General features: G+C 44.0%; 1 protein-coding gene and 1 long non-coding RNA gene across 3 annotated transcripts in view; both read left to right on the forward strand.

Annotated features, from left to right (window-relative positions):
• Positions 1-342: 342 nt before the first annotated feature.
• Positions 343-12,078, forward strand: LOC130680927 (uncharacterized). Of its 2 annotated transcripts, none has more exons than XR_008993969.1 (6): positions 343-411; positions 856-1,017; positions 2,219-2,290; positions 4,720-4,862; positions 9,413-9,589; positions 11,049-12,078. It is a non-coding gene; the product is annotated as an uncharacterized LOC130680927 (long non-coding RNA). The 2 variants fall into 2 exon arrangements; XR_008993970.1 differs by lacking the exon at positions 343-411 and adding an exon at positions 431-624.
• An 8,250-nt stretch (positions 12,079-20,328) lies between these two features.
• Positions 20,329-24,466, forward strand: part of NUP93 (nucleoporin 93) — a 128,194-nt gene continuing 124,056 nt past the window's right edge. Inside the window, exon 1 of the mRNA XM_057493203.1 lies at positions 20,329-20,483. The gene's annotated coding sequence lies outside the window, so the exon portion shown is untranslated. The remainder of the gene's footprint in view (positions 20,484-24,466) is intronic.

A 24,466-nucleotide genomic window follows, 5' to 3' on the forward strand; every position in this document is an offset into this window, starting at 1 on the left:
CAGCAGCCGGCCAGATCGCACCAGCGCCAGCTGCAGGGGTCCCCGCCGTTCACTCTGCCGCTGTTCCTGCCGCCGCTGTAGAGCCCGCGGAATGCCCACCACTGGCAGGGGTTCGTAGGCTCCGCAGGCCGCCAGATTCCGTGGAGGCACCCGAGGCACCCTAGACACATGCGCAAGGACCCGCAACGACCGCGGTACGGCCATCTTCCTCTCGGGCAAGCGGAAACGAACGGCAGTGGCGTCACGCGCGTGCCGAGGCTTTGAGGACGGTGTCCGGCGCGGCTCAGTAATGCTCGCATATTTGGCGAACTGTGAGGAAGGAGGGACATTCTGTGTAGTTACGCGGCGGCGAGGTCTGTAGGTCTAAACAGGGGATGGCAACGTCCAGACTCGGGCCTACCTTGGGGAACGGTGCGCGACGGAGGCAGGACTGGGGTTGAGCGATACGCAGCGATGGGTAGCTGGGGTTCTGGACCCAGCAGGGCAGAAGTCTTCTGGCGATTGGGTGTCCGATCCCTCTGATTCTCACAACACCCTCCCCTGTGATGGCTTGTCCAGTGCTGGTCTTCCGCAGTAAATAACGAGGGTGTGGTGGTATCTTCCCAGATATGCTTGCCGCGCAAGGTCTCGTAATGCTTTTTAGAGTCTGAATGAATGGTCGGGTCCCGGGGCCGAGACAAGGGCCAGGTATGTCAGATGTAGGCTTAAACCCACACACACGCACACACGCCTCCTGGAGAGCTGAGAGCCCAGAGGGCAAGCTCGGGGGTTTCTCTCTGTGACGTGGTAGGTTAAGATCTTCGGGCTTTACTTCAAGGAGGTTCATCTCTTCACATTTGTTTCCTTCCTTTGCAGGCGAGGTTCACTCTCCATTCCCTTGTGACCGTTCCCAGCTTCTCGTCCAGAACCCACCACACTGGCAGTTCCACTCAACCTCCACTGCCTTCCCAGTGAGATACCTAAATTGCTTGAATAGCAGTGAGGAGGGAGGGTCCTTCTACATCAGCGAGTGATCAGGTAGGTGGCTTATCTCACATCGTCCTGGTCAGGCAGAATATTTAAGGTTGCAAAATAACCCCTACACGATTTGTACTTCTTGAACAGACGTAGGCAATGGGTGTTAGATCTTTAATGTAGTCCCCAGTGCTTGGGGTGGGAGTAAGATAAATGTGGTATAACCACCTGGGAGTTTCTGAATCTGTGGGAAAAGTGTTTTAGTTATATCATATACCGTTAAAAAGATGAAAACTTTAAAAATGTTGAATACCTTTTTGATACACAAGTAGACTTTCTGGAGAGTCGCGTGTTAGACCAGCAGCGGAGAGAATTTTGAGTAGTGACAGGTGCACAGAGTCATTGGCTAGAGCAGTGGTTCCTCAAGTGAGGGTGTTTTTCCCCCTTCCTCCCTACCTGGGACATTTGACAATGGCTAGACACACTTTTAGGTGTCATATCTGGGGAGGCAGTACTGACTTTGAATGGGTAGAGGCCAGGGATGCAGCCAAACATCATACAGTGTGGGGGCAAGTCCCCCCCGCTCCGCAAAATATTACTTGGTCCAAAATGTGAATAGTGCAAAGTTGAGAAACCCTGGATAGAGGATGAAGACTGCAGAGAGGCTGAGGTCACCGCATGTACTCTCGCTTCAGGTAGGCACATTTACCAAACTCTTGCACTGGCTGCCCTATCCCCAGAATCTGTAGAGGCCCACTAATGCCATTGCTTGTCACACCCTTGGAATCAGGAACCTTGGAGTTCCCTGAAAGTTGTAAACACAGGAAAGAGTGATTTAAGAGAGTGAAGCTGGAGAAGTTTTTGGGAACAAAACTGTCCTCTTGTATTTGGAGACTGTGCCAGATGGAAGAGAGATGAGGTGTGCTGTGGAGTGTACCATTCCGGAAGGCAGAAATGAGACTGATGGGTGATAGGCAGATTCTGAATTTGATATAAAGAACTGCTGTAGCAACAAGAATTGCCCAGATCTGTTCTTGAGAGCCCTGAGCTTTCCATCATTGAAAAGTTCATATATAGGCCAGCTGAGCACTGATTGGTGAGAAAATAGAGGAGAGTTGATATAAAGGATAAGCCAAGGTACTGTGATTCTATACCATTTCTACGATTCTTTCCAAGAACTTGGGGCTCCTTGTTCTTGAGCTAAAAAACTCGTTGGAGGCCTGACCCAACAGGTTTCATCCATTTACTTGTGTACTATTTTCAGATATAAAACAAAGAACTGCCTTGTACAAAGCCAGAACAGATACATTGACAGAATCATAAGGAAGGATAATAGGTAGGTATGTATTTGCATTTGTGATTTGCCCACATAATATGGCTGCTTTCTCATCATGCTTAAGCCCCTAGAATACTTTAAAATCTCACAGTGTTTGGAGTCCATCTGAGCCTATCTTTGCTCTTGGTCCCTAATTTCTCCTTGTTAGTTCTCTCTTTAGAGAGAACTTGATTCAGAGATTATTTCATAAGGGAAGTCCTTCCTCAATCCCCATCAGAACCTTCCCTGCTGACATAGACTCCTATAACCTCATGCAACTGCTCTTCATGGCCCTGGACACAGTTGTGACTTCACACATATTTGTAAGTTCCCATTATGAAAGCCTGTCTTCTACTGTACATTTTTTTCTCACCTCACTTCATCATTTTCTCTCTAGTGCAACCAGTGCTTTGCATATCATAGGGGTCCCATAAGTGTCTGTTGATGAATAAATGAAGACAGGGGAGGCAGCTCAAGAAAAAAGATTGACTTTTTTTACACATATTTAGTGTAACATACCCTTAAGACATCTGAGTGGGGGTGTGATTGAACATTTGGTGTGAGGTTGAGATACCTTTGAAAATTACCAGCCTCTCACCAATATTTTAATCCACGGGAGTGAATAAATTCACAAGGGAGTGTGTGTGGAATTAGAAAGGAAGAAGGCCTAAGACTAAGGAGGAACCTCAAGATGTGAGCAGAGGAGGTAAAACCAGCAAAGAATACGAAAAAGCACGGGCAGAGAGGTAGGATAAAAATCAGGAGAGTGTAAGGTCAGGGACGCCCAGGGAGGAGAAACATCAAAGAGGAAGGAGGAGGCCCAGCCAAGTCACCGACTGTTAGTGAAACAAGGTTGAGGATGGATAAGTGTCTAGTAGATAGAGCAACTTTGAGGTAACTTTGGTTACTTCAGTCAGAGCAGTTTTGGCAGAGTGGAGGGGGAGGCCAGACTGGAATGGGCTAAGGAGTAAAAGAAAGAGGAGCCTGATGGATAGTGACTGCAATGGGGATTGTGGGGGGGACTTGGTGAAGGGGAGAGCCTAGTAAACATAATGTTCTGCATGTAATTGTTGATTAATGATAACAAAATACAAAAAAAAGAACGAGGGGCCTGTAGTACTAACTCTGGGAAGAGCATACTTTGCTAGCTCTATGACTTTTTAGGGGGACCATATTTGCTTAGAATAAATACCTTTACAGTTCTCTCTGGGATATGGAATTTTTTATTTTCTTTTACATCTGTTAACTGTACCTTCAGAGTATATTTAGAATGTGACCACCTCTCACTGCCTCGACTACCAGGTGCCCAGCCTCAGCACCATCATCTCTCACGTTGGCTGCCGAAGACCCTCCTAATTGATCTCTGTGTCTACCTGACCCCCAGTAGTCCGCTCTTCATATAGCTGCCACTGTGACTGTGGTAAAAAAAACATGCTCAGTCACGCCACTCCTCTACTCAAAACCCTTTATAGGCTCTAATTTTGTAAAGAACTAACAAAGTCTGTAGAGTGTCCTACAAGGCCATACGGGGGGATCTGACGACCGTGTCCCATCTGCTCACTGCTGTCACATCAGGCATCTGAATTCCATTACTCTCTCTTCTCCTTTTTGTGCTCCAGCCAAGTTTGCCTCCTTGCTGTTCCTGTCACACACCCACCAATCAAGCTGCTGTCTGAGGGCCTTTGCACTGGCTGTTTCCTCTGCTGCGCACTCCTCCACTAGATACCAACTTGGTTAACTGAAATCTTGTCTTCTCATTGAAGCCAATATTGGGATTCTTTGTTTAAAATCTTAACCTGTGAAGGTGGTTCAAAGTTGCAGGGATGTCATGTGCAGCATCGTGAATATAGTCAGCACAACTATATTGTATGTTTGAAAGTTACTAAAAGAGTAGATCTTAAAAATTGTCATGACGAGAAAAGAAAACTTATAATATGTGAGGTGATAAATGTTAACGAAATTTATTGTGATAATCATTTTCCAGTATACATATATCAAATCATTATGTTGTATACCATAAACTAATATAATGTTATATGTCAATTATATCTCAATAAATTGGCAGAAAGTTTTAACCCATCCCCTGCATTTTCAATCTCCTTTCTCCCTGCTCTTTTCCAGTCTATAGCACTACCAGTTTTCCAGCATACGATATACCTTACTTATTTGTACTACTTAATGGTTTTTTCCCCCCTCACCAAAAGGAAAGCTCTCCCAGAGCAGACATTTTTCTCTGTTTTTTTCTCTAAGGTATCCCAAAAGACCAGGAGAGTGACTGGCCCAGACTAGGAACTTAAGAAGTATTTATTGGATGAATGACTGAGCATTATTTTTATGTTCAGTGAAAAGGAAAACAAAGTAGTATGTGTTGAAAGGAAGAAGGAAAGCCTGCCCTGGATAACAGAAGAGGTTTCCTTCCTTTGAATTTCTCTTGCTTTCCCTCTCTTCAGGCTGTCACAGAGGAGGAATGATAGTGGACAGCCTCTCACTGTGCTACTGCAACAAACTCATCTTAGCCCCTATGGTTCGGGTAGGGACTCTCCCAATGCGGCTGCTGGCCCTGGATTATGGAGCGGACATTGTGTACTGTGAGGTAAGGGGGCCCCAGTTTCCCCAGAGGAGCTTCTTCGAGTGCAGGTTCTCCATGTGTGGGAGGGAGTGGTCAGGAGTAGGGAGTGGGGGCAGAATGGGCACTCACTTCACAGATGCTCACGGAAGGTCGCAGCGGGCAAGCACATGACACTCATGAGTTCTGTGAGCCCAGCTGAGGCCTGGAAGCCGGGGCAGCATAGAGGCTCTGCGGATTATGGGCCAGGTGAGTCGATGAGCATTGTGTTAGGTTGCTGCCCTGGAACCTATAGCAGTTAATACACATTGAATACGTGAATGAATGAACTCAAGGTTAGGAAGAGGAGGACAAGGACCAGATCCAGGTGAGGGAAACTGGATGGGCTTGGTTTTGGGAGTCACAGGATTTTCTGGTGGTAGTAGCTAGCGGGTCAGTTACTTCCAGTGTCTCTGGAGAATATTAGGACTTCAGACCCAGGTTTAGAGAGCATCTTCTAGGAAAAATAAAATTACGGGAGTAACTGATACTGGATAGTGGGAGAGTGTGAGCAGTGGTTCTCAGTTGGGCCCATTTTAGAATTTTCTGGAGAGCTTCCCCACAATCCTCAATCCCGATATGTCCCCTTAGTGGGTGTGAGAAGTTTTATGAAGAAGCTACCTAAGTGTGTCTTATATTTCCATCTTTAAAAGGCACTGGTGGTGGGATGAGGGCTGTGGCTACAAAAGGTCCACATGAGGAATCCCTGTGGTAGTGGAACTATTCTGTGTCTTACTGAATTAATGTCAATATCATGGCTGTGATATTATACTACAGTTTTGTAAGATGTTACCACTGGGGGAAATTGGGTGAAGGGTACATAGTATCTCACATTCTTACAACTGCATGTGAATCTCCAATTATCTCAAACAAAAAGTTTAATGAAAAAGAAAGCTTCCAGTGAAGAGAAAAGGGAGAGCTTAACAGGGGATTTGGAAAGAATATAACCTTCTGTACTGGGTGTCTGTTGGGGGCAAGGGGGCCGTGGACAGCAATACATCATAGAGAAGTGAAAGAGTGAGAGAAATAGGCTACTTAAGAAAAGTGGCGTGTCAGGCAGAAGTCCCAGGTCTGTTAGCTATGTCTGATGATGCAGAGAATCCACTTGTAAAAGATAAAGAAGGTGTTTGATTTGAAAATTAGTTGATTGGAGGACAGCATTGTACAACAGATGGGAACACTTTCTGTAGTCAACAGATTGAGGAGTGAACAGCAAATGAGGAGGTGAAAATAGGGCTGCTGACTACCCCGCAAGAATTCAAGGGGTGAAAGGAGAGAGAGAGGGCAGGCAGGTGGTGGAGGTGAAGGACGCTGGGTGAAACGAGTTTTTTAAGGCAACTTGCCTATTTGTAGCATGAGGAAGACCCCAGCATTGAGGGGAGGCCTGAAGATTTGGGGGATTAGTGGAGATGGGTAGGGCCAGGTCTTGGAGGGGACAGGATGAGGTGGTGGGACCTGCTGTCCTCTAACGTAGGGTGAGGAGGAGAGGGAGAGGGTGATGGGAGCAGGGGAAGCTGAGGGGTTTTGCCTGAGAGACTTGGTTGACAAGGTGTAGGAATCCCGTCTTCTGTTGGAAATGAGGGTGGCAGGTGTGGGACAGGGACCTGAGGAAAGAAAGCCAAGACGTTTTGGTCCTGTTCCTGTGGGGAGTGAGCACTGGGAGGTTTGCCTGGCAGCCAGGTGTGCAGGGTTGCCGGTTTGCAGCTTTATGGGAGGGAGAACCGAGAAGCCTGGCAGGGAGATGTCTGCGGCTGGGATTGCCAAGATGGTATATATGGTAGGGCACGGCCCAGGGCATCTATACGGTAGGGCTGGGAAGGTGAAATGGGAGGGAGGGAATATGTGTTTTCTAGAGGTGAGAGTCAGAAAAGGAGCTTCTAGAGTTCAGGATTACAGAGGCCTGAGACCTGAGTCCTTAGTGGTTTGTCAGAGTGAAGGCGAGGATATGCAAGAAACGTGCACTGGGCTGTTAGCGCACATCCACAAGGCGTTCGGGCTGCCAGAGTGTGCCTAGGGCAGGGAGGAGCCTGTTCCCTGGGCCAGTCCCCGGGGAATGCGGTAGTGTGCTGAGCATTACTGCCAGTCACTCATCCCTGAGCCCACGCTCAGGCCCCCAGGTGGCCAACCATGGGTCAGGTGTAGCGTTTCCTTTTCAGCACCCTCCTTGCCCTCCAGACAGGCCTCCTGGATTTGGAAGGGAGTTGGGAGGAGGGACTGTGAAGAATCAAGGACTCAGAGCCTGAGGACTGGGGCCAAAAAGCCCCAGTTCCAGAGAACTTAGACAGCTGTGAACCTGTCATTGCTTGTGATGCCCCCCGTCCTGCTCCCAGGATGATGACAGAGAGGGACATGCGAGCTCTTCATTCCACTTACTCCACGTTTACCAACAGGGTCCTTCGGGATGACTCAGACTCAAGGGTGAAGCCCCCTGCTTCTTCCCTGCTGCCCAACTCCCTCTGTGCAGCTGCACCCTCCCCGCGAGTGCTGCAGGGCCCTGGGTCTGTGGTGTCTCTCTCCTCTCTCCCTAGGCATCGCACCTTGTCTCCGTCCGTTATTTGCTTACTCTGATGGCCCTCCATGGCCCTTCTCTCCCTAATGTTGTGTTCATTGAAAGTAAGAGTTGGTCTTTACTTTTAATTGAGTGCTAGCCCTTTATGTTTAGATTCACTTATGTCTCTACTCTGGCTGTCCTGCTGGTTTCTTCAGTTGGACCAAGTGGTGGTAAGGGCCTCAGGCCTTTAGAGGCACTGGCTCTGCTGGGCTCAAATTTATGCTGGGGCCACATTCTGGGGGTTGTGAAAATTGAGAAGAAGGCCGTAGTGCCTACATGAATGTATTCAGCCCCTTGGCCTTCAGTTTTCCTGTGCAGGGAGCATTTTTCTGGGACTCCAGGAAGTTGTACTCGCTTGGAGCTAGGTGGAGTGAAACACCAGGATTGGAGTGAGTGACTGCATGGCAGCAGTGCCTGTTCTAGCTAGCCACTACGTGTGGCGGGGGTCACAGAGCTGGGCTGGGCGAGCAGTGCTGCCGCAGGAAGCAGAGCTGACCTTCCAGGTTGCAGATGCTACAGCAGCCACTTCTTTGGGGATTCCTAGGTGTGGGGAAGTTGGGGTTCCTATGACCAGGATCCTCACTGAACTTAAACCACCTGATGATGTAACTGGCCTGTTGCTAGGCTACTGCTTCCACATCTTTCAGCAATAAGCTATTATTGGGCTACGTAGAGAGCTCGGCCCAGTGCTCTGGGTGGAGGCAGAGATGTTAGTGCTTGGCCCACCACCAGGAGAAGAAGCCGGGTAATAAACCCTTTCACCCCAAAGGACATTTTGCTGTCAGTTTCTTTGATCACTTTGAATCCTTAGCGAACTTGCCCGGAGCTGGAACCCATTGGCAAGACACCCACTCACAGTGGTGAGTGCCAGGGCAAGGAGGAGAAGCAAGCACTGGCATGACCCCATTGCCTCTCTTGCTTCAACCAAGTCTCTGTTGTGGGGTATGCCATGCAACTCCATCTCTCTAAATGTCCCCTATTTCCCCAGATGAGTTTCAAAAAGAGATTGACATTCATGGCAAGACCCTGGGCTGCAGCATTAGACCAGCCTGGGTTCAGAGCGTCTTTTGGTTCCTTAATTACATAACCTTGGACAACTCCCTCTCTTCCATCTCATTTTCTCCTCTGAAATGAGAGGCTACCTGGAAAGCGTTGGTGGGATTAAATTAAACCACCTAAATAAAGTGTGGCTCGTGGAGTTCCTTTCCCCAGCTTTCCCTTGATGATAACAGGCTTTTCCAGGGTTTATTGTCCCAGAGAAGTGAGAAATTGTTAATTCAATGTATACTAATTAGCACCTTCTGAGTATAAGATTTGGTGCCAAGATTATTCACTAGCTGGAGATAAAGCAACCCCGAACCCGCCATCCAGTAAGGAGCCGCTTTTGTTGCTCAAACACCATGATCCCAGCTTGCTGGGCAGAAACAGGGAACAGAGAAATCTCTTTGCCAAAATTGGCCGCAATAGATCCTCCCTAAATGTTGCCAGCTGGTGAAAAGAACCTATAGGCTAAGTCAAACCCAGTCAAGCCCACAACTCAGATATTATTCTTCTCAGGTTACTGTATTCCTTTCATTCATCTGATGCATTTATTAAGCACTTATTCTATACCAGGCCTTGCTTTGAAATGAATGTATTTTAATTTTATCTGTGGAAATTAATTTCAGAAAAAAAAGTAGAAAACTTGATTCTTGCCACGACAGATTTTGCAAAATCACCAGAGAAATTCACTGATTATTTTTAAAAATTGGGACCATATTGGATAGAAACTTTCCCTTCAGACCTTCCAGTTTAAACTGAACTGTGAAACTGAGGATCAGACTTTTCATAATACAAAACCGAATGCATCACAAAAAGTAAATTCTGTGAAGAGACTTATAGATCAAAAAAACCAAACATATTTCTCCAGTAAAAAATAACATTATCAGCCAGATGGATAAAGAAAGTTTTGTTCTCACCTGTGTCCTCTCTTTCCTGACTTTTTAAGGACAATTTTTTACTTTCTACTCTAAAAAAGAATGAGACATCTAAAATAGCCATCAGCATGGGGCTGCAGCCTGGTGGGTACGTATGAAATCATTCTCACAAAGTAAACCATGGCGTTGGCTCATTTGAAGTCTGAGCTCTCCCTGGCGGCCAGCATTTAGCAGTCTTATCTCTGAAGGTAAGATAAAATTTGGTCACACCACAGTTACAGGAAATGCTCCCAGTGCTCAGTAATGTCACAGAACCATTGATCTGGCTGACCACCAAAATCATATATAGGAACTGGCCCTACCCTGCTATGTTAGTCTGGCCACTGTTGGCCCCAGTTTGGGCCAAATTCTGGGAGTGCCAATTCTATCTGAGAAATTCAGGCTCTGCTTTCATGCATAGTTGCTAACTTGGGGGGCTGGAGCCTCTGTTCTGAGAATTCCCTGGAGGGTGGGTCTTGCAGAACCTTTCCAACTAAGATTAAGTAAGCGCCCCCTGGTGGACACAAAGCTGCATATGCCAAGCCGCTGCCCTCCAGGGCTTCCAGTCTGGTTAGAGTTACCAATTGCAAGGTCCTGTGATGTGGGCGAGGGGGGTGAGTTTGTGGCTCTGTCCTGGTGGGTCAGGGAAGCCTCTACTGAATTCTGGAGGATTCTGGAAACAAGTCTTGCCAGAAATAAAACCACTTAACACTTCCTGAGCACATACCATGTGCAAGACTATCAAAACTCTTAACATATATTAACTAATTCAATCCTTAGAGCAACTCTTTGTGGTAGGTTATTGTTATTACTGCAAAAATACCTACAATGTGAAAAGGTGATCCCCCCAAAGTAAACTGGGGTGTTCTTGGGTATAGTAACCAAAGAATCTAGAAAGAATGGTGGAAAGCCCCGAAGATACCCATGTCCACTATTGTTCACCATACTTGTTTGATGATATTTTCTCCTGACTTTGCAGAGAAGGATTAAGTCTTCTCATTTCTATGAGTGATAATAGCTAGAAGTCTGTTTCTGTTTTCTACTTTCATTCTTAGGCACACTTTTCTTTTGTCATTTCAGTTTTTTTATTTTTCCCCCTAAACTGCCAGCTGCAAATACATTTAAGAATCAACCACCACAGAGTCCCTGACAGATGAGCCTTGAAACAGATGGCTCCAGTGAAAGGCAGCACTTGAAAATGGAGGGTAATTCGAATCAATCAAGAAGATAGGGTCTCTTGGAGGGAAAGTTTCTACAGAAACTGAAACCATATCTCCCAAGTTCCTTTGGTACAGTTTTCACCCACAGATGAGCCTTCCTGGAGGTGTATTCGATGTTTTTTTTAAACGTCTGGAATATTGAAAGAAAGAGAGAGAAGCCCTGGGGCCTTGTCAGTCAAATTCGCTTCTCTTTTGGAAAATTCAGCGTTAGTGACAAATTGCACAATTTGACACAAACAAAGTTGATAGATGTCAGCAAAGCTGTTTTGAAACAGCAGCGATGGAGAGATGCGTAGGATGGGCTTTTTTTTTCACTCAACAGTCAGTATGTTTAATAACAAATAAAACAACCAGATGTTTAAAAAATCCTACTGCCTCCACAATGTCATCTAATAGTTAGCTGCTGATGATTAATGAGAATGTGGGATTTGTTCCAATCCCATTTCAGAAAGCTGGAAGTAAAGTCCATTTAAGGACTTCACTGGATGGTTCTTATCGTACATAAAGCTTCTAAGTTCACCTCTGAGACTTTCTTGGACTAGAAAGCACAGGCCTTGATATCAGAAGACTTGCGTGTAGGCCCGGGTCTGCCACTACTTCCCCATGTAACCTTGGGTAAGTCACTTAATCCTCCCGGAGTTTAGGCTCCCCGCAGAATACATGATAATATTCAGCCCTGCCTGGCCCGCCCCTGATTCAAGTTCAAGTATAAGGTTCAAGTGGAAAGTTCAAGGGCAAAATTGGATGTGAATCACTTTTTCTTTAATTTGAAGTTTATTGATATTTTTATTGAGAAGTTATTTCACTGGTAAACTGCACAAATGTTTAAAAAACCCCTCAGGTGCATAGTAGGAAACTTCCCTTTTAGACTTTTAATGACTGTTGAATATTGCTGATCACTCAGCCACAGATCACAAGCCTTTATGTAATTTGCTGCCACCCACTAAGAACCCATCTCTGGCAACAGCTGCTCAAGGTAGGGGGCAATCATGGAGCTGGATTTTGTCTGTCATTTAAGAAATGCTTCTTGCTCTTCTTCCAGGTACTACATGCTGGGGATTGTGAGGAAGACCAAAGATGTAAAATAAGGTTCCAGACTGCACACAGATGGGAGAGGAGAAGTAATATGAATTCTGGGTAGCAAACATATTCACTACTCCACAGCATGAGGAATATTTTACTTTGTTTTTTTTACCTTTTTATTGTAATATAATACATAATATATGTGTGGTAAAGTGCACAAATATTAAATGTGCAGCTCGATAAATTTTTAAAAAGTGAATGCATCCATGCACTCAGCATCCAGATTAAAAAACAGAAAATTAACAGATCTCACAAGAGTCTCTCCTTTCCATTCCCAGGGAACAACCGTTCTCCCCTTCAAAATAACCACTCTTCTGACATCTGTCACCATAAAGTAGTTTTGTCTGATGTGAACTTTATATAAATGGAGTCATCCTTTGGGGTCCACCTTCTTTTGCTCAACATTACATCTGTGAGATTCATTCCTGTTGTTATTTGTGGATGTAGTTCATTCTTTTAATTACTGAAGTGTTCTGTTATATGACTTCACCTAAATTTATTTATCCATTCTTCTGCTAATGGGCTTTGGGGTTGTTTCCTCTTTTGTGCTATAGTGCTATGAGCATTGCGGTACAGGGCTTTTGGTGAAAATATGTATGTATTTATGCTGGAGATAGAAAGATACGTAGGTAGATAGGTAGATAAAGAGAGAGAGACAGATAGGTAGAAAGGTGATATGAACATATGTGGAATTGCTGGGTCATAGAGTATGTGTGTATTTAGCTTTAATATATTTTGCCAGTTTTCCAAAGTGGTTGTCTCTATTTACAACCCCTCAACAGTATATGGTTGCCCCAGTTGCTCCACAACCTTTTACAATTTTTTATTTCTGTGTTAAATTACATATAAAATGTACCATCTTAACCATTTTGAAGTATACAGTTCAGTGGTGTTAGGTACTTTCTTGACATGCACTAATCACTCTCATTCATCTCTGGAACTCTTCACCTTGCACAGCTGAACCTGTACTCACTAAACAGTAAGTCCCTGTTTCCTTCCCTGCCCCCAAGGCCCTGACAACCACCACTCTACTTTCTGTCTCTGTAATTTTGTCTACTTTAAGTATAAATGGAATCATACAGTATCTGTCCTTCTGTGACTGATTTATTTCATTAATATAATGTCCTCAAAGTTCAGCCATGTTGCTGCTTATGTTAGAATCTCCTTTTTTAAAGGCTCAGTAACATTTCATTGTGTGGATATACCACATTTATTGATCCATTCGCCCACCATGGAATCTTGGGTTGCTGCCATTTTTGGCTATTGTGAATAATGCTGCTATGAGCATGGTGTATAAATATCTCTTTGAGAATCTGCTTTCAATTATTTTGGGTATATGTCCAGAAATGAAATTGGTGGATCACATGGAAATTCTGTTTTTAGTTTTTGAGGTCCCTCCATACTCTCTTTCAAAAAGACTTTTGCACTCCCCAACACTTTCTCTACATCCTTATCAACACTTGTTATTTATATATTTATTTTTATAGTAGCCATCCTAATGGGTGTGAGGTGGTATCTCAAGGTAGTTTTGATTTGCATTTCCCTAATGATGAGTGATGTTAAGCTTCTTTTCATGTCCTTACTGGCCATTTGTATATCCTCCCTCTTTTTCTTTGACCTTTGAAAGTTTGATTATGCTGTGTTTTGGTGTAGGTCTCTAACTTCTTCTTACTTGGAGTTTGTTGAATTTCTTGGATGCTTATAGTCATGTCTTTCTTCAAATTTGGGATTTCAGCCATTATTCCTTTAAATATTCTCTCTGCCCCTTTCTTTCTTTTCTCCTTCTGGGACCCCCACAGTGTATATGTCGGTCCTCTTGATGGAGTCCCACAGGTACTTTAGGCTCCATTCCTTTTTCGGTAATATTTTTTCTTTCTGTTCCTCAGACTGGATAATTTCCATCATTCCATCTTCAAACTCACTGATTCTTTCTTCTGTCTGCTTAAATCTGCCTTTGAATTTTTCTATTATTGTACTTTTCAGAATTTGAGAATTCTGAGTTTCAGAGTAAGCCCCAGAATTTCTTGGGGACAATTTCTGTTCATTTTTTTTTCCCCTTTGAATGGGCCATAGTTTTCTGTTTCTTTGAATGCTTTGTGTATTTTGCTGAAGACTGGATACTTGAAAATAGTAATGTAGTAACTCTGGAAATCAGATTCTCCCCCTTCCCCAGGGTTTGCTGTTTTTTGCTTTTGTTTTGGTTGTTTTTGTTTGTTTGATTGCTGCAGGCTGTCTCTGAGCCAAGGATAATCCTGAGGTGTAAACTTAGCACCTTCTTAAGACTTTTCTGAGTCTTTGCCTTTTCTTGGGTACATGTGGTCACTTTCTAATTTTCTCCATATATGCAGTTGTTTTGAATGTCCTAGTATTTAATGTCTGGGTCCCAAAGGGGGGAAAAAGAAAAATGAAGTGGGGGTGCAAAATAGGGTGCTGGCTCTTTAAATCCCCTGGCATCACTTCCACCCTGGTGGAGGGGCTTGCAAGAATCGGGGATGGTGCAACAACTATGGCTGCTCTTCTCTTTGTACCTCTGATGTCAGGAACAGCAACCAGTGATCAGAGCACAGATCCCTGATATTTGGAAGAAATGGTCCTTTTTGGCCCACCCTGGCTCCCACCACTGTGCAAGCTGCTCCAGGAGTAAATGCACAACGGCCTGCCACATGGTTGAAGGTGGGGGTGGGCATCTACTACTGTGCTAAGTGCTGAAATCAAGTAAAATTAACTTCAATTTGCCATCCCACCCTTCCCTTGGAAGTGGCAAGCCTTAAGACTCAATCTAGAGTTCAAAATTGTTACATCAGACAGATACTGTCCAGGCAATTGTCTAGGTGGGGAGAGAGAATTCCTATGCACCAATTCCACTTCTGAGTGTATACTCAAAAGAATTGAAATATTTCTCCCAGAATCTTCACTCTACAACCTTTTGGACACTTGGTACTGCCAATTTTTAAATACAGCCATTTTCTCAACTTCATTAGTAATCAGAGAAATGAAAATTTAAACCACAAGAGATATGCTACACATCTATTAGAGGGGCTCAACTAAGGAAAAAAAATTGGACAATACTAAGTATTAGTGAAATTTGGAGCAAGAGGAACTCTTAGACATCACTGGTGGGAATGTAATATGGTGTAATCATTTTAGAAAATAATTTGGAAGTTTTATAAACTTAGACATATATATGTATATCTAACTTTAGACATATAAATATTCCATTCCTATATATTTTCCCGAGAAATAAAATATATATTCATGTAAAAACCTGTACATGAATGTTCATAAATAGTTTTATTCATAATAATAAAAAACTAGAGATAACAGAAATATCCATAAAAATGAATGGATAAATAAAATGTAGTTTATCTATCAATTAGAAGGAATGAACTTCAGATACATGCATCCACATGGATGAATATTTAAGAACATTAATCTGAGATAAAGAAGCCAGACCCAAAAGATATGGTATGATTCCATTTACGTAAAATTCTAGAACAGGCAAAACTAAGTTATAGTGACAAAAAGCAGATCGGTGTTTCCTGAGGTGTATGCTGCAGGACCAAGACGAGACTGACTGCAGAGGAAGATGAGGGAGATTTTTAGTATGATGGGAATACCCCACATCTTGATGGTGAGGATGCAATACATTTATTAAACACATCTAAGCATACTCTTCAAAAAGGTGCATTTATGGAAGGAAATTGTACTTCATGAAAAATGTAGTTATTCTAGCCTGATGGCTGTGTAGTGGTTTTTCATTGTGGATTTAATTTTCATCACACCTATGACTCATGATGTTGAGCACCTTCCATATATTTCTTGCTATTTGGATATTGTACCAGTTGGGGTTCTCAGAAGGCAAGCTGAAACTCAGGAGAGCTTATAGTAGTTCCAGTCCCAGTCCAACAGCCTCAAGTCCCAGGATGAGCCAGTGTTTCAGTTCTAGTCTGAAGGCAGGAAGAAAACCAATGTCCAAGCTTGAAGGTAGTCAGGAATTCTCTCTTGCTCAGCTTCTGTTCTATTTACAACTTCAACTTATTAGATGGACCCACCCACATTACGAAGGGCAATGTTCTTTAGTCAGTCTAGTGATTCAAATGTTAGTCTTACACAGAACACCCTCACATACACATCAGAATAATGTGTGGCCAGATATCTTGGCACCCTGTGGCCAGTCAAGGTTGAAATATAAAATTAACCATCACAGATATCCTGTTTTGTGAAATACTTATTCAAGTCTTCATCCATTTCTGATTGGGTTATCTTTCTTTTTGATTTATAGGAGTTTTAAATTATATTCTGGATATAAATCTTCATGAGATAGATTGATTGCAAATTTTTTTCTAATGCTTGCCTTTTCACTCTCGATGGTGTCTTTTCATTACGGTTAGTGTTTTGTTGTATCTTAAGAAATACTTGCCAATCCCCAGGTCATGAATTCTATTCTCTTATCTTTTAGAGCTTTATTGTGGTTTCTTTTCTCATTCAGCTCTATAATCAATCTGAAATTTATTTTTCGTATGTGGTGTGAGGTAGGGATGGATGTAACCCCCAGCCCCCAACAATAAATTCAGTATCACTTATTGAAAATATCATCCTTTGCCCTCACCCATACCAAGTCACTTTTTTCATGAATCAGGTAACCATATAATTGTGAGTTCACTTTTAGATCTCTATTCTGTTTAAATTTTCTATTATCTTTGTGCTAGTATCATTCTTTTCAGATTACTATTGTTAGGCTGGAGAAAGGAAAAACAAGGACATGATAACAGAACAGAGAGATGCCATAGGGGTAGAACAGAACAGACCCCAAAGTCCGTGCCGTATATGGAAAGGGGACAGCTCTCCCTGAATTCCATCCTGATGTGCCAACTAAGACCCGGATGTCAGCCTCCTCCCTCTTGGAAGGAAAAAAGTTTCTAGTTGACTATTATGTCACCTTTAGCCAATCATGCTTCTCAACACACCCTAGGATAGCTTGCCCACTCCCCCCCCTCCTAATCCCTTATAAGTGCCCCACCTCCCTAACTGGGTGTGATCTCTCTGGCCTCTGACAAGAAGGCCACAGATCCTCACCCGGGGGTATTTAAATAAATTACCTGGCCCTTTGTTGCCTCTCTGCCTGCTTTATTGGGCAAGAATTTATCTTACAACTATACCTTTAAATAAGTCAATATCTGGAAGTATAAGTCACCCTTCTCACTTAATCTTCTTCAAGAATGTCTAGAAGGAATATTTTTGGGCTTGTGCATTTTCAGATGAGCTTACACTCAGCTTGTTATTTTCTATTAAAATTTTTGCTGGATTATGATTGCAATTGCATTGAACCTATAGATCACTGTGCGTAAAATTGCAGTATTTCCAGAATCTCTCACCTGGCTTTAGTGCATCTCCGTAAAATGGGAGTTTCAAGGGGCTGGAGAGGAGTAGACCACCTCCATATCAATAGGTAATTACAAGGGCAATAGAGGGCTTATCTGGACTGGAGAGGTTGGGTGGGGGCTTGTTGACTGCCACCTGGTTGCCTTGTGGGGAAGCAGAAGTGGACGACTGCTTGTAAGAAATAAACTTTATTTCTCCCTTTCACTGATTTTGGTTTCAAAGGTATTTTGCCCTAGGATTTTCCCCTGGAGTTGCAATCACTTTAGGGAGAATTCACATCACTATAATATTGTTTCTTCAATTCAAAACATGGTATATCCCTACATTTATTTATGTCTTTTGTCAGCCTCAGTAGTTTTGTAGTATCAAGATCTTACATGTCTTTTCATGAAGTTTATTCCTATTTATATATTTTTAATGCTGTTAAAAAGAAATACACAGGCCCAATATGGTGTCACTTCTGCTAGGCCAAGTCACAAAAACGGGGCCTAATACTTAAACCCAATTGCAGTTTCAACCTCCCCCAGAAATACAGTCAGGAATTTTCTGATCAGCATCATTGATAAGATAATCTGTCACATGAGCTTTCTCCATCTTCCATAAAAGACAGAATAATCTACATTATAAGGCCCCCTGCTTTTCCCCCTAAGAGAAAGTGACCTTGCCTGAAACAATACCTTCTTTTCTTCTGTGACTAGCTCTTTCCCCACCTTCCTGTCTATAAAAACTTTACGTTTTGTACAATTCTTCAGAGTAGCTCCTTACATGCTAGAGGAGATGCTGACCAGATTCATGATTTGCTTATAAAAGCCAGTTAGATCTTGAAATGTACTTGGATGAATTTTAATTTTTAACAATGTTAATCTAATTTACATCATTAAAACATTTTCATTTTCTTATTAGTTTTTGCTAATATACAGAATTGAATTTATATATATCAATCTGGTATTTTACAACCTTGCCAAATTCATTGATTAATTTTAATATTTTATCTGTAGATTATTTGGATTTTCTTCCTTAAATATTTGAAAGAATTCACCAGTGAAGGCATCTGGGTTTGGTGTTTTTGGTTTTGTGTGTTACTTTTCTTTTGGTGGGAGCTAAGGGCATACTCTGAAATCTTGTCTGTCCAGAGGCCTTGACATTTGTTGATCCTTCATGTCTTACATGGCTGCTCCTTCATTGATTCAGCTACCTGCTCAAATGCCACCTCCTCAGAGAGGTCCTCCATGACAGTCCCACCTAAAGTACAACCACTCCTCTCAATGACCATTTCTTTTTTTTCCATAGACTTATCATCCCTAAATTAACTCTCCCCAAAATTTGTTTATATGTTTGTTGCTGATCTTCCCTGTTAGACTATGAGCTCCACAAGGAGAGCTGTCAATCTCATTCCCCTCTGACTCTTCAGTGCTTGTCACACAGCAGGTACCCAATAAATATTTTTAAAGTGATTAAATGAATGAAAGGAAGCCAAATGGATGCCCTTTGAAATGACAAAGCTCCCAGAACACGAGAGCAATGATGAGAAGTGTTCATCATTGAGCCTCACCATGTTAATGTTAAAAACTGTCTAGGATCTCAATCAGACTTAGAATAGAAACAAAAACCTGCAATATAATTCTGTAGTCTCTGCCAAGTTACTATGTCATTTTGAAACAAAGTGTAATGAACATAAAAATAAGACTTTCTCAGCTTCTGCCTTTGTAAATGTAACAGTTTAATGTTATTTTTTAAATTTATAGAACGAAATGTAATATGATGCTGAAAACTTTCTTCTTAACAGTGTTGAAAGTACCATTTTACATTCCATGTGAGAGACAAACACATTCACTTGGGAAAAGCTTCCTAAATTCTGCCCTACTGACGTTGGGTTCAAGTAATACCTACATCCTCAGGATTTTTTTGATTCCAAGTGACAGAAAACCCAACTGGAATTGAGCAAAAAGTTGTGTTTTTTTTTCCCTTCATGCAATGGAACATTTCAGGGATAGGGATACCTTTAGCTTTGTCCAGCTCACACAGTGTCACTGGAGTGTAGCCTCTCTGTCACTACATAGCCCTTCTGTAATGGCTTTGTTCCCAGGCAGGTCCTTCCCCTATGACTAGTAGACAAACAAAAATTTAAAAGGTTAATTTTCGGGAGTGAAACATCTTAACTCTACTGAGTCACAGACCCACCCCTGAACCAGCCACAGTGGCCAGGGTACTGCAGCACTCTGATTGGCTAGGTGTGAGTCACATGTCACCAATCAAAACACTGGAACTAGCGTAGTGGCAGAATGGGTCCACAGAGGGTCAATAGCAGATGTGCACTAGGGTTCTGATGTCTGCTAATAGTCTAGTGTATTGAAAGCACAATCCATGTATTTAATAAATTCATCTGAACAAGAAAAATATCTGAAAGTGCTACGATTCAACCAGACAAGAGTTCAAAGGCATTTGTTTAAGATGATCATTCAAGTAACGACAAAAAAACTGAGTTATATTTGGCAAGTAGAAAAGACATGCAAAATCTGTTTTATCTATAAGGCTCCACCAACAATTTCCTTCTAAAAAAGGGTTGCATTGTTGAAACGTGTTTGGATCCCAACAGGACTAAATGGGGGAAGGTAAGGATTCCCTGTTGTATCCCAGGGCCCTTTTAAGTAGGAAGGAGTGTGCAATTCCCCAACGTAGGGAGAGGTGTCTGGTCTTACAGGGCCTCTGGGAGCACATTTGAGAACAACTCTCAGACAAAGGCGTTTGGAAGGTTCTGAGCTCCGTTAAAAGTGAAAACTTATAAACTGTATAATTAATTGAAACAGCTCCACAAATCACACTGCTACACAACCTTGTCATTAGGTAAAACAAACTCCTGTCTTTGTGGCATTTGCAAGGCTTTCTTATCGTTCATATGTCAGCTCAGACGTCACCTCCTCAGAGGGGCCTTCCCCGACCACGCAAGCATTCTTTCTCCCATCACCTATATTTTTCATCACAGTCATCCTTACAAACTGGCAGTTATTTATTATATATCGTTTCCCCCATCAGCCTGAGAACTGCATTAGGGCAGGGATCTAGGGAGCCTAGAATAATACTTGACGCTAGGACGGCGCTCAACGGAGGATGAGAAATACGCTCAAGCAACTGTGTATACGATTTCTCCCTGCGGAGCCGACTCCAACCACGTGGAAGGGTGCGGGGCTGTGGGTGCTGGTGTGCCGGGAGTGACAATCAGCCGGAGGCCCAGCCCCGGCCGCGCCCGTGTCCTTGTTCTCTTCCGCGGGTCTCCATAAAGTTCATTTGGCGGCGCGCCGCGCTGGGGCTTCTGGGAAGGCTGGCCTTGGCCAATGAGGAAGCGCGGGCGAGCGGCGCGAGAAGCGGAGGCCGCGTTCCTCTGCCGGGACGTGAGTGGCGGAGACGGCTTCAGTGCCAGGTAAGGGGGTATCTGGTCGCGTCCGTGTGCCCAGGTCTTGTCCTTGAACCCGCCCGCACCGCGGCTGGTCGGATTCCGGTCCTCACGCTCGGAGCCATGCTGCTCGCACTTCCGTTCGCCTTGTGGCAGCCAGGCACGCCTGACGCCCGCGACCTAGCGCCCTGCCGAACCGTCCCCCATTAGAGCGTCGGGCTGTGCTCTCCGTGTGCTCCCTGTCTGCCCTTGTTCTGCGTGCATAGCCTTGGCCTCCGGGCTCTGCCCCTCCCCAGCTATAGCGTTAGGCCGCGGGGCGCCACGCCCCCACCTCGGCCCTGCCCTGCAAGCCCATCCTTGGCTGGATCGGAGCCCCCTCACCGCTGCAGCCCTCCGAGGCCTGATACTTTTCTGGCTGAGCCCTCGAGCTCTCCCGCCCCTTGTGGGTACACCTTTAAGGGAGCGGTTGTCCCTCGAGGGAAGGGGTCTTTGGGTTGCGGGTGACGACTCGGCGAGCCCTTGCCCAACCCTTGGCCTGTCTCCTGTACTGGCTTCCCGGGGAATGCCCCTCCGCATGTGAGGAGATGCTGGTGATTACAACCTGGAGGTGGCCTGCACTTTCTCTGGGCTCACAGCATCCCATCCTCGGCAAAGGCAATGCCCAAGTTTATGGGCTCTCGTTTTAAAAGACTACAGGGCCGACTGCAGGAGTCTTTGGACAAAGTTCGCACGACCCATTCACTGAGCCGCTGGTCCTGGTTTGCCCGTCTGTCAGGTGTGAGGAGTTTTTTTCTTTATTTTGTTTTGGCTGAAAAGTCTCAGTAGGAGCAAAGGTCGCCTATTGTATCTTCTCTGTGGGGTCTTGGGAGTGTGTCCTTGGGGATAGTAGCTTTTATCTTTCAACTATTCTTTGTGAATTTGTGTTTGGGAAGTTTTCCATTTCCATTCATGATAATGTCATTGAAGTTCATAGGTTGTTTTTTTTTTTTTTTAATTTTGGTATCATTAATCTACAATTACATGAAGGACATAATGTTTACTAGGCCCCCCATTCACCAAGTCCCACCCCCCCGTCCCCGTTCACAGTCACTGTCCATCAACATAGTAAGATGCTGTAAAATCACTACTTGTCACCAAGTTCACAGTCACTGTCCTTCAACATAGTAAGATGCTGTAAAATCACTACTTGTCTTCTCTGTGTTGCACAGCCCTCCCGTGCCCCCCCAACACTATACATGCTAATCGTAATGCCCCCTTTCTTTTTTTCCCGCCCTTATCCCTCCCTTCCCACCCGTCTTCCCCAGTCCCTTTCCCTTTGGTAGCTATTAGTCCATTCTTGGGTTTTGTGCTTCTGCTGCTGCTTTGTTCCTTCAGTTTTCTTTTCTTATACTCCACATATGAGTGAAATCATTTGGTACTTGTCTTTCTCCGCCTGGCTTATTTCACTGAGCATAATACCCTCTAGCTCCATCCATGTTGTTGTGAATGGTAGGATCTGTTTTTTTCTTATGGCTGCGTAATATTCCATTGTGTATATGTACCACATCTTCTTTATCCATTCATCTACTGATGGACATTTAGGTTGCTTCCATATCTTGGCTATTGTAAATAGTGCAGCGATAAACATAGGGGTGCATCTGTCTTTTTCAAACTGGAGTGCTGCATTCTTAGGGTAAATTCCTAGAAGTGGAATTCCTGGGTCAAATGGTATTTCTATTTTGAGCATTCTGAGGAACCTCGGTACTGCTTTCCATAATGGTTGAACTAGTTTACATTCTCACCAGTGTATGAGGGTTCCCCTTTCTCCACAACCTCATCAACATTTGTTGTTGTTTGTCTTTTTGATGATGGCTATCCTTCCTGGTGTAAAGTGATTTCTCATTGTGGTTTAAATTTGCATTTTTCTGATGATTAGTGATGTTGAGCATCTTTTCATCTGCCTGTTGGTCATCTGGATTTCTTCTTTAGAGAACCGTCTATTCAGCTCCTCTGCCCATTTTTTAATTGGATTATTTGCTTTTTGTTTGTTGAGGTGTGTGAGCTCTTTATATATTTTGGATGTCAGTCCTTTATCAGATCTGTCATTTATGAATATGTTCTCCCATACTGTAGGATACCTTTTTGTTCTATTGATGGTGTCCTTTGCTGTACAGAAGCTTTTCAGCTTGATATAGTCCCATTTGTTCATTTTTGCATTTGTTTCCCTTGCCCTGAAGTTCATAGTTTTAAGTACTCCCATGTTAGGCTATCAGATCCGCCGTTCTATCTCCAGCCTCTCCTTTGACCTATATCCAGCTGCCTACTTAGCATCTCTGTTGGGATGACTGATGGGAAGTCAGACTGAACATGTCGAGATAGGGCTGGGAAGCTACCTCCATCTCCCTTCCCAAAGTGCACTTGCTGCTTTTCTCATCTCAGTAATGTGAAAGGCTCTGGCCTATAACCTTGGAGTCCCCCTTGACTGCTCTCTCTCCCTTCACATCCAGTGCTTGCCACCCTGGGCCAGTGCTCACCACCTCTTGCCTGGTTTATCGAAACAGTTTCCCATCTGGTCTCCCTGCTTCTGCCCTGGCCCCTGTTTTCAGCATGGCGGTTAGAAGGATCTCTCTAAAATACAGGTCAGATCATATCACTCCTTTAGTCAGAAGACCCTCCAACTTGTCTCCATCTCATATAAAGACAAACTCTTTATAGTGAGCTGTGTCCCACTGTTACTTTCTCTTTCATGTTCTGCTCCTCTCCTTCCACATGTCATGCATGCTCTGGCCTCAGCGCCTTTGTGCTTGCAGTTCAATATCCGTATGGTTTGCTCCCTTCTTTCAAGGTTTTCTCTGAGAGTCACCTAGTGAGACTTTTCCCACTTCCTGTCTTCCTTTACAGGCTTAGTTGTTCTTAGCACTTATATTTTATTTATCTTGTATATTGCTTGTTTTTCCTCCCTAGAATGTGTGTATGTAAGAGTTTCTATCTGTTTTGTTCCTTGATGTATCCCTAGCATCTACACCTGTCACACAGTAGGTGCTCAGTAAATGTGAAAGTTTGAAAGTTAATGTTACTGGCACGGTTAGAGGTTTGGGGATAGAGTGGTGAATGAGACAGGCTTGCCCCAGTGAACTGATGTTCCTTTGGAGACATCACCAGCAGTTTACACAGAGATAGAGAATGTAGAGTCGGGGCTGTTTTTTAAAAAAGGACAGGATATCGGAACAGAGACAGGATTGAAATGAGAGAGCAAGTCATGGGAATTTTTGGAACAAGAGCATTACTCAAAGGAGAACAGCCGATGCAAAGATGCTCAGGTGCGAACATGTGGAGCAGTGGGAAGCTCGAGTATCTGAACGTGCCTCTTGATGGACTGAAGTAGGACGTACGATACAGGGGGGAAACACACATGTTCTAAGGAGGGGAGAGGTCAGTAAAACCCGGAGGTGAGCACCCAACCTTGGAACAGGTCACTTTAATTTAGCAAACATTTATTTGGTCCCTATTTTGTGCTAAACTTAGCTGCTGATGATTGAAAGTTGAGCAGTCCATGGACCTGACCCTACCCTACCCTACCTTATGGAATTTGCCTTGTAGGAGGCGAGATAGACATGGGAAGAAATAATCACAATTATTCCTCTAGGGAAGAACAATAGTAGAAGGTTCAGGATGGTGTGTGGAGGCGTCTGGAGTAGAGTGGCCTACCCAGCTAGATTTGCAGGATATGTAGGAGTTCCCTGTGTGACAGGGCAGGTTTGGAATGTATTACAGCCGAGTGTGCACCTCCTTGTGCAAGGGTCCCAAGGGAGGAAACCACCTGAGGGACCCCAAGGAGTAGTGAATTTCTAGGGTAACTTGTGGGGAGGGCAGGAAGAGATGAGGATGGTAAGGGTGACAGTGTCAGAGTGGGGGCCCTTTCCCCTGTGGGGGGTTAGGGTACGGACAGTCTCTGACGGGATTAAGGCAGGGGAGCATTTCAGACAACCTCTCTGAACAAGGGGAGGGTGAGTTAGAGGAATGAGTAGACT

This window comes from Manis pentadactyla, chromosome 15, assembly GCF_030020395.1.
Source record: "Manis pentadactyla isolate mManPen7 chromosome 15, mManPen7.hap1, whole genome shotgun sequence".
Classification (NCBI taxonomy): domain Eukaryota; kingdom Metazoa; phylum Chordata; class Mammalia; order Pholidota; family Manidae; genus Manis; species Manis pentadactyla.